General features: G+C 35.4%; 1 protein-coding gene across 1 annotated transcript in view; it reads left to right on the top strand.

Annotated features, from left to right (window-relative positions):
• The first annotated feature begins 865 nt into the window (after positions 1-865).
• The window catches only part of LOC110370192 (zinc finger homeobox protein 4), a 122897-nt gene continuing 113060 nt past the window's right edge, over positions 866-10702 (top strand). Inside the window, exon 1 of the mRNA XM_021325933.3 lies at positions 866-1160. The gene's annotated coding sequence lies outside the window, so the exon portion shown is untranslated. The remainder of the gene's footprint in view (positions 1161-10702) is intronic.

Below are 10702 nucleotides of genomic sequence, written 5' to 3'. Positions count from 1 at the left end.
TGATCCTTGTAGGAAAAAAAAGATGGTAAATACCTAACTTAGGTACATATGAGACTATTAAGAATTAAGTACTTACTTAGGTAAAAATATAGGAACTTAAAAATTAAGTAGGTAAAAGTCGAATTTTTGGTAGGTAGGTTGCCTATTTACGGAAAGGAAATAGGTATCTTATTACCTATGTAGGTAAGTTCCTATATTTTTTTTAGAGAGACTAGTTTAGGTAAAAACAATAGTTCTTTCCTATAGGTAGGTACAATCTTGTTGTAAATATAGGGCCTAAATTATATTTAACCACCCATCTACATTAGTAGTTTTAATTACCTACATACCTACTTACCTATCTACTTAGTTCTCTGCACTACGATAGGTAGGCAGGTACCTATTCGTTGACAAAACTCGTTAATTAACAACCATATCATAACATGGCATGACCGTCGTCCATTACATCCAACTTTTCGACCAATTAAATTGACGAGACAATCATCCCGACCACAAACAAAACAAACGCGTTCCAAATTCGAACGCAGGAATCCGCGCAAAAACAATAGCGCGAGAGAGCATCGACAATTAAACGTGTGTAATTAAATGCGGGCGGGGCTTCGCGTTAATGAGGGGCGCTCAGAGGCGGCGGCGGCCGTAATCAACATTAAAGATTGGCGGGAGATGCAGCGCCCCGCGCCCGCGCCCCTCATTACTTATACAAAATACTTAAGACGCGCGTCGTCCCGCTCTCCGCGCGCTAATAGCTCGCGCCCACTCGCTATCGCCGTCCCGCTTCGGCCGGCGAGCGTAATTAAGCGCTCGCATCGCCTCGACTCGCTTTGCCGGGCCCCGCCTCCTGCGGGGCGAGGGACGCGCGGCTCGGGCGGGGGGCCGCCGCGCCGGCCGCGCAGTGTGCCGGCGACCGTTGACTGTGCTGTGTCGCGCGCGCTGCGACCAACCGCACCCCGAAACGACAAACTCACACCAACAACAACTTTAGTTCCTCATTAACAGTTACAGTGGGTGTTTTGGTGTAATAACGTAGTTACTTGTGTTTTGACTGATCGCACTCAAGTGTAACAAGTTCTAAGTTCTGGATACTGGACAAGTGATTAAAAGTGACTGCGTGCTATGCCGCAATTAACAGTTTAGCTGCGTTCTGCGGGCGATGCTCACAGGTTAATATTTACTTTTTAAGTTTTCTTATAGGAATCCCATTGCAGGAAGAATCTGGATATCTAAAACTGTACTTTACAGTCCAGTTGGAAAAAGTCCGAAACTCACAAAAATATTTTTAGTTTTCGGCTAAAACAACATTTGAACTGGAAGTTCGTTAACTTTGTCCGAAGTTATTTTTGTCAGGCCTACAGGAAAATTTACAATATTTGATGACTTAGCTAATACATGTGTTTTCCCGTGTGTGGAAACTTGTATTTTCTTTGCTTTATGCCTAGAGGCAAAAGCGCATCTTGCAAGGCGAGAGATAGCTATTATTTCTAGCGAATAAATAATATATTGTGGCTAATTAAAACATCGGACTTACTGATCTGCATAATATTTTCAATTTTGATGTTGTTCAAAGTGATTTTATCGAGACAGAAGTAGATAAAAATTCCTGTAAACACCTTAGCCAGTCTTTTAATTCTGACTCTCAATGAGAAAGAAACTTGTAAGACATTTCAAAATCACCTGATCGCTTTAACTATGAATCTAATGCCTTCTATTGAGCCCAAAGATTTGTTGACTTATGTATTGAGAGTCGTAATAATTCCTATAAATGAACGAACATTTCGGGTCAAAGTAAGTTTAAGCTTAGTCAAACTGTTTATATCACAATTTGGAGACTATGCAAATTGTTCCTTCTTTGGAAATAATTAATTTTTCATCCCGGCCACTCGCTAAAATTCCGCCTGTGTTTACCGTCGCACGGAAAATTTCATTAAAGTTTTTTTAAGGAAAAAAAGTGGCATAAATGGCATTCTTTTAACAACAGCCAGACGATGAGTTCCAAATAGTTTTATTGCACTTTCACACCAACTTAAAATACCAGACTGATGTTTAAGATTATGTTCGTTATAAAAAAGCGAAAAGCCGGGCACTCTGATTTTGCACGTCAATTTGCAAGTCTGTTGCGGTACAATTTTGAAGTTGCGATCTTTGTTTTTCTAATGAAATAAATTAAACATTGAGTCCCTTTTATTATTTAAAGTCATTTAGATAAAAGTAAATGTCTTAGTACTTTTTTTAGAAAAGTTATTCTAGCTAGATTTATAGCTTTGTGTTGTTTATGCCCCTACTTGAACCAAGGCAAAGTGAAAAAAAAAGAAATTTCTTCATTAAGGTTTATTCTATCTATGGAGATAGTACCTAGTGTAATGTAGATTAGTGCAATTTCGAAATTGCAAATAATGCATTACACAAAACAAAAAGTATTTTCTCAGCAGATTATCCTGTTTAGATAATGTAAAACAACATTAGAGTAAATGAATAAAAATAAACGCTCGTTTTTAATGTTGTGAGCCAACAAAAAAAGGATTGTTCAATAAAAAATGTCTTAAAGTTAGAGAATGTCGATATCTCGAAAACCTTTTCTTGTGTCGTATTTGACACCTTTCTTACTTGATTATGGAAGATAAGGAAACTATCGTACCTATTACGCACCTAAACATTTGTTTGTATTCCGCGACTTTTTTTTATTCGATTTTTTTTTCTCACTACAACCTTCTTACAAAGACATGATGACTTTTGCATCGTAAAAAAATGTACGGTGAGCAATAGAAAGAGCAAAGTCGATTTTAAATTGCGTCCTATCACTGATTTGGCCTTAATTTCGATTAGTTGAAATCAATGAAAAGAACTTTTTAATCAAGAAGTTAATTTTCCTTTGAGAAATCCAAATTGAAATTGCCGTTATTGCCAACCCGTGACATTTGATAATCGCTATGTGAATACCGTGTCAAAGAATTAAGATCTTGAATACCTACTGATATACAAAAATACGTAGGTATGAACTAGGTGTTTTACTCCCGTGATTTGATCCCACTATTTAGCTTATGGGTAGGCACTTCCATGTTATTAGATAACAAACTTCTCGCCTTCGGTCATACAAAGTCATCTGCTTTCCAACGTGGTAGGTACCTACCTAAAACAACTAAGTATATTGACATAGGTACTTACCTATGTATCTCCTATATAAGTAACTTTAATAAAAATAAGGTTTCCGAATGCCAGACTTATAAGTAGGTACGCTTTAGTAGATTTGATAACATCGACCACAAAAATAAATAAACTTTAAAATTAGGCACTTAAATTCTTAAGAGATTAATTTATTGGTTTGCTCTGTCCATGCGGTCTAAACAAATACCCATTCTAATTAATAAAATGTCAATCAGAGTTCAAAAATTCAAATAAGAATCGGCCCATACAGCTGGCGCATTCCCGCGCTACGGGCGGCCATCTTGCGCCGAGATTTCCCGATACAGATTCAGGATAGATTCATTTATCAAACCGATCGATATCTATCGCAAACAGTATTTAATTTATTACCGGTATTATAATTGATTTGTGCGTAGGCGCGTAAGGTTGGTGCGAATTATACTGACAATGGCGCCACCAAAGACGTTATGGTAATGCCACCTTATATGCATAACACTTACTTGAATAGAGAACTCCTTTTTGATTCCGGAGTCCTGGTACCTTTCTTTGTAGTTTTGATTTTGTTGTTGACATTTTTATAGGTTGGTAAAACCGGATATCATACTGTGATTAACGACCAAGACATGTTTGTTGTGTAATTTTGTTTATTTAGGTAGATGCATGAACTGCAATAAAATGATGCATTTTTTTTGTAGCAAATGTGGTCATGCCAGTTTGGTGTAAAAAATATAAAGTTGTTACCTAATCGATTTCTGTTACCTACATTTTTGTTTTTTTTTTTTTGTGTATGAAAACCTGCAGGAAAGTGCATTCCACTTAGTAGATACCTATCTCTACTTAATATTTCAAGTACCATAGACCTCATTGTTTATTCATATTGCAGAAATTTTACAATTCCATTCTAATATCGAACGTCGTGGCAGAAATACAAAGCAGATCAATATAACCAAAATAAGGACATCTGAAATGACCCTGTCAATACCTAGAAAAAAAGCTTAAGTATAAGCACCTACTGAAATTTAAAATTTATACCAAACACGTGATTTCAAAAACCTCTAGCATTATAAACAATGAAAAAATTCTCATATTTATGTATTTATTCAATGTTACATACTAATACGAGATTTCTATTCTGTTTTCGACTTATCTCGAACAATTCATGTCGAATTTGATTTAAAAAAAAGTATCAAACGTTCTATCAAGATCAAATAGGTCACATAGGAATAAGGGGTAATTAAGCTGAATGTACATGGAATCGTAGTAAACAGTAAAAAAACTTATATATTGTTTATGTATTTTGTGTTACACGAAAAATAATGTCACGTAGGTAGGTATTCGATGTATAATTCACGATTTCGAAGTGTGATTTGAAACCAAGCAGTCGTCGAGACGAGTATTAGCAATTTTAATGTGTTCAAAACACTGTGGTAATAAGCTGTAGGTTTATCTCGTTATAAAATCAAGCTGGAATTGTCTATGACTCTAAGGGAATTTCTGCGTAAAGCAGCATACATTGTATGTATTACATTTTGTTTGTTTTGCTAGTTCCGGGTTACATACAATAGATAGGAAGGAATACCTAATGGATACGAAGTCACTTTAATTGATTTCTTATTCTTCTTTTAGCTTTTTCTTACTTTCTTCCTGAATAAATGCAGGATAACACTGTCTTTCGCATTATGTTTTCTTACAAGAAGGCGTGACGGGTGGAACTTGTCTATCTACCACAGTTTAAAAAAAAATATACCTAGCCTACCTATGTAGATAGAGTTGACTAAAAAAAAAACTTCGAAACATTCCTTTTCACGCTGTGCCTTAACTTATTGTCAAAATATAATTAAGTGCCTTTTGTGAAGCGTTAGTTTAACGTTCTAGAATGACTAGAACCACCCTGTCACATTTCGTGGGAGGTGCGAGCAAAACTGAGGGATTTATTAGGACGGGCAACAATAACTACCTATGTGCCTTTGTGTTATGAGATCATGTTGCAATTAGGTAGGTAGGTACCAGTTTACCGAATGTAGCAATTATTAAATTATTGCTTGTAACGTGGAGCCGGAGTACCTATGTATTTTTCTTATGAATAAATGAGCTCGTTATTATCTTAGCCGTAATTTTTAATTATTAGGACATTATATTAGATTATTTACTAATATGTATAAAAGTAGAAAAATAGTAGGTAGACGGATTCTACATAAAAAGCTACCACAGCCTATTTTAAGCCATTATGTAGGTACAGATTCATTTTATTATTGAGATCGCTTTGATCAATTACCATACGGTATAAATAACAGGTAACATTATCCCGAAGAATATCGTTTACATTACATTCCAATATATGTATCCAGTATTAGTCATTCTTTGAAAATGATCTAGAATTTTCTGAAAAAATAACCGTGACCCGTGCGGATTAGTATCGCGACATCGTACTGCTAACGCCATCTATCGGGCGGTAGTGGAAGCGTGTTATGTGAAGAGCGCGCTTCGTACAGATAAACAGCCTTACTTATAAAATAATAAGTTATACTTAAGAGATGTTTAAGAAAAAATCTTACCTATAAACGTGGCTGAAATAAATCATTTTCTTAGCAATGTCTTAAATGAGCTGTCAAATTAAGTAGCCTCACACCCTTGTTTAACCCGCTAATTATCAAAATGGCTGGATTCTTACCAGCTGATTTTTCATTTCCGGTTTATTGACAGCTCAACTTTTTAATTTTATATTTTACGGATGCCATTGTTGCCATTACACAACGTTTTGATGACAAATATTTTTTTAAGCTACCAACATTCCGGTAGTGTTGAGAAATTAGTATGTTTTTATGTCATTATCTGTTCATTACTTAAGACATGCTTAAGCAACGTTTATAGGTCAAAATAATTTAATCACTACTTAAGGCTTTAAGTAGTAATTACTTAAAATAAAGCTTAGAAGATGATTTGTTGATTTTTATAAGTAAGGCTGAAAGTGTTCTTACTCGACTACCACTAGATATTCTGATAAATACTTGTAAGGGTTCTCAATAAGAGGTTTTAGGATAAATTAGTGTTGTTTATTTTACTTTTTTCTTAGTCGTGATTTTACTGGTTGTACTCACGTAGATGTTTATTTTTGTCTCTTATTTTTTACTTCGCGGTAAGGCGTAATTCTTTATTTAGTTAGAGATACCTGGGTACATAGATTTTTATTCATGACATCGAGATTATTAAACCAACTTTGAGCTAAAACTTTTCCAAGAGGAAAGTTCAATGATGCTAACCACAGACTATTAAATTATTTATTACAAAGAAGACTATCAATAAATTATGTATACAGGGTGTAAAAACAATTGAAAATTCTCGAGTCATTTCTGCAAACATTACCTGCATCACGCGATTTGAAATTCTTAAATCATCAAAATACATAGTCTATGTCTACAAAAATAACACAATTTATCGTGATGTCGGCGACCTGAGGACGACGGCATCTCACCCAAATACATGATAATACCCACACAATACACTTAACATTCAACTGATTCCAGATAGGCCATTCCTCAAATACAACTACATTACCGACAGTTCAAAGGTCTTTACACCAACCCGTAACGGTTCTATTCTGAATAAAATTTCACTTCAGGCCAATTAGCATCAGATTCACCAAAGATCCTATTGTTTTTCGTAGACAGTCACGTTGTTTCATCAGTATAAAAGCATCTAGACATTTAATTTGAAAAGCAAAATTCACAATAGATGCACAAGTGTGACTAAATTTCAAGAGACTTTCATCAATCTAATAGATTACTTACAAATTGTCCTGAGTACATAACAGAGGACGTTTGTTCGAATCACGAACAAAAGAGTGTAATATAAATAGTGGCTTACTTCGACCCGTAAAAATAAAACGACAAGTGACCGTTATGATTTTGCACGTGTCTCCCATTCACAGATGACCCGAGCCGTTTACCTATTTACAATCGTTCAATGTCCGTTTTTCTATTTTTCGTATTCAATCCAAAAGGTGTTCTATAAATTTCCGCTCCACATCGGTCGCGTTCGGCTTTTAAATCGAATGTCAACAAACATGGCGACGTCAAACAAATCGATTTCCGAATTTTTAACGCTGCATTCGAACGCCACTATTACAATAACAACTTGTTATTCGCGTCGATTTTATTTTTTGCTTTAATATATATAATTTTTATAAATATTTTTTTTTACCGTTATAGTAACAAGAGCGTCTTGTGAATAAGCAATGTGTCGTATAAAAATTCCTACGGAACTTTTGAGTCTTATGGAGTGTCAGCTATGTACATTTGTGTGTACAACAGATTACGTCCACACACCGGTACCATTTTCTCGTTTAGCGCAATTTATCAGTGTTGAGTGACATCAATAAGTTTTTCGTCGATTTCGTACGTGCTTATATGGGTATGATAATTTGTTTCCGGCGTACGCGGCGCGTGCGCAAGGCACGACAAACTATTACATTCATAGCGTTAGCACGATTTGCATTTGAAATATTTCGTTCGGCTCGCGCCACTAGGGCACAATGCCTTCGGGAGAGGCGATATATTCAATAAAAGATGTAAGCATGTGTCATATCAAATTTCTTGGTATATTTTTCAGCGGCTCGTGCTGTCTTTAGCTGAACGATAATAGGGCTCATTTTGTGTCGCACGTGCGTGAATAATGGGTACCGGCTTTTGACTGTTGTATGGTTTGGCTTATCTATTTTACTCGTGATACATAGCACGGAATACATTATTTCAGTATGTAAGTGGATACTTTGTTAGCTAAACAGGCCTCTTGTTTCAAGTAACAAAATTATTAACAAAATTGTTTCATACAGAGATATAGTGCACCTACTCCAGATTAGAGAACATAAACTACAAAATCATTGTGTTGAACTCCTAAGCTAAAATATCTGCTTAAATGGAAAAGTTTCTCACAAAAACTTGCACCACAAAAACGACCAAATTTTCGCTAATAATACCCATAATGATTCTCAAAAACTTTCAACGCAAGCAGGTGAGCCGTTAATTAAGCTGAAATTAATTTGCGCGAACAATTTCTGGCGTTGTGGCGTAAACTTGGCGTGGTTGATGCTTTTGTTTTATTGAATAATTGCCCAGAGGTGTTTCGGACGAGACCGACTGGTTCCTTCAAGGCCAAACGACGAACTTGCCCGAACCATTGTCCTTATTCGCGCCGACGAAACTCGACTCGATTCACGTTACCGACGACAGTTTTTTTCGAAACTGTATGGTTTTTGGGCAGCCATTCATTGTTATGCTCAACTTAAGCTTTTAATTGAGACATTATTATGACATTTTGGCACTAAAGTTCTGGTAAAAAACGTTTTAGAATGTGGAAATACTTTGAATAAAAAACGGGAAAACAATGGGGCTTTTAGTGATAATGTGTGTAGTTATTGCGAATTGCCCGCGGCAAGGCTTGTTCGTCTGTTGAGTTGACAACGTATTGAACAACATTTTGATGCCCCATACAAATCTATGACTCATCCATACAATATTTCTTTGATAAAATTGATTTTTAAACGGATTACTTTAAAACATTATGTCCTTGCATTTCACCCCATAACCTTATCTACGTTCCCAAAAAATATAGCTCTAAAACAAAATTTGACCCCAAATGTTATAGCAGGCAGTAACCTCCAAATGTTTTAATATCAAAAATTAAAACAGCTAATGATATTGTCTAAGATAACGGGCTCATAATCCGATGTATATTGCCCTGGTATCTATAGATACCGAACATAAACATTTAATGTAATTTCCGACTGACGAGGGCGAATCTTGTATTACATAGATAGATAGATAGGCACCTACTGGTTTTAGAAAGATAATTAAACATGTGATACATGCTTATTAAAATCAAGTTCTGAATTTTAATCGTCATCGGTCAATAGACGCTCGAGGTACCAATTAATTTTTAATGAAAATTACTAGTGTCTGATAAAAGATGCTAAAATTGACGGATCAACAAATCACATGACGTTTGTTCTTGTATTTTTTTTAAATAAAATTGCGAACCAGACGCACAATTCGAAAATAAATTAAAATGAAAACTTATTTGAAAATCGATAAATATTAAAAACATCAATTTCATACATCGGAATAACCCTCCATATCTATGAACACCTAGGTAGATTAAGTTATATTGTCGAGCCACTCCAGTTCAGTAATAAACCTTGTTATCTCCCAATAATTAGCGATAACTACCCAAAACGTTATCTTCTATGTTTGCTATTAAATAATCGATAGGCACTCGATCGATAAACGGTCATTGGCTATGGCTTGCTGTCAATGAAACTTTTTGGTACGAGCTGTGTTCTGTTTTTAAATTCGTTATGTTGGTAAGCTCCTGTCAAAGTTTGGCTATGCTTACAAATCTAAGCGAAGCGATAGCGATTTTTCTATTAAAATATTATATCCTGAATATTACAATGTTGCCAGAAATGTATTCATAAAACATGCAACTGAAATATAAATAAAAAATACATAAAGAAACACTTTTAAAAAGCTGTATGAAGTTAAAGGTTTTAGACAGCTGTACCTGGTACTTACTCCTTTCAAAGTCCACACCTTGTTAAGCAATATTTATTCACAATATCGTCACTTCATCCTGTGATAATCGCTATCGCTTCGCTTATGGGAACATTATTAACCCTTCTTACAACTTTATTTATATAGTATCTAAACATTTTTCAAGATGACATAAACTTAGACACCTCCTCACATAGTTAATTAAGTGCTCACTTATTTAATGACAACTTAAGACTACCGTCCGGACGTACATTACAATGAATGTGCCTACATTCTCGTATAAATTACAGAAAAATACAGCCACAAAGCGATGGAATAAAAAAACTTTCTTTTTGTTATTCAGACTCCATGTTTAAGAAACTATCTGTGCATGTGTGCGTAAGTCGTTATAAGCGAGTGAATCATTTCATTATGCATGCGAAGTGTCACTTTAATTAAGTTTTGTGTTTGCTGCAATTGTGGTGGACATTTGTAAGGCTCGTTATGAATGGTCCCCCTCATTGTTTTGAGTTCAGAAATAACTATGATGCAGCATAATTTTAAACTGGTACAGAGTACGAAGAATTCTTTCGCTGGCCGTTGAAATCGGTGACTAACCAGTAATTAATACTGATAATTATCGCAGACACTCGTGGAATGATTCATTTGCTCATGTAGAAGTAATTTGTGGCTTTAGTTTTGATTTATACGAATACGAACAGGATGTGGGGCCTACTTAAGTTGTCCTTCGACAAAGTGATCTTAAGGGTTTGGACTAACGATCGACATTTTTGAACGGTTTGAAATCGTGAGCTAAAATTGGTGAAGGTAAGTTAGTACCTACGGTTTTGTTTACACATAACGGTGTCATTTACTCACGTAACTACTATTTTGGGAACTCACGGTGCACTGCAGTTGTTTGCTCTTATAACACAAATGCATGAGGTGTGCCGCAATAAACCTCTAGCACCCAAATATGTTTACAATCGTTTAATTTCCAGAATAATAAAATGTAATCAGCATTAATTTGTCATGCG

Source organism: Helicoverpa armigera, chromosome 11 (genome assembly GCF_030705265.1).
Source record: "Helicoverpa armigera isolate CAAS_96S chromosome 11, ASM3070526v1, whole genome shotgun sequence".
NCBI lineage: Eukaryota > Metazoa > Arthropoda > Insecta > Lepidoptera > Noctuidae > Helicoverpa > Helicoverpa armigera.
This window is presented reverse-complemented; position numbering and strand designations above follow the sequence as displayed.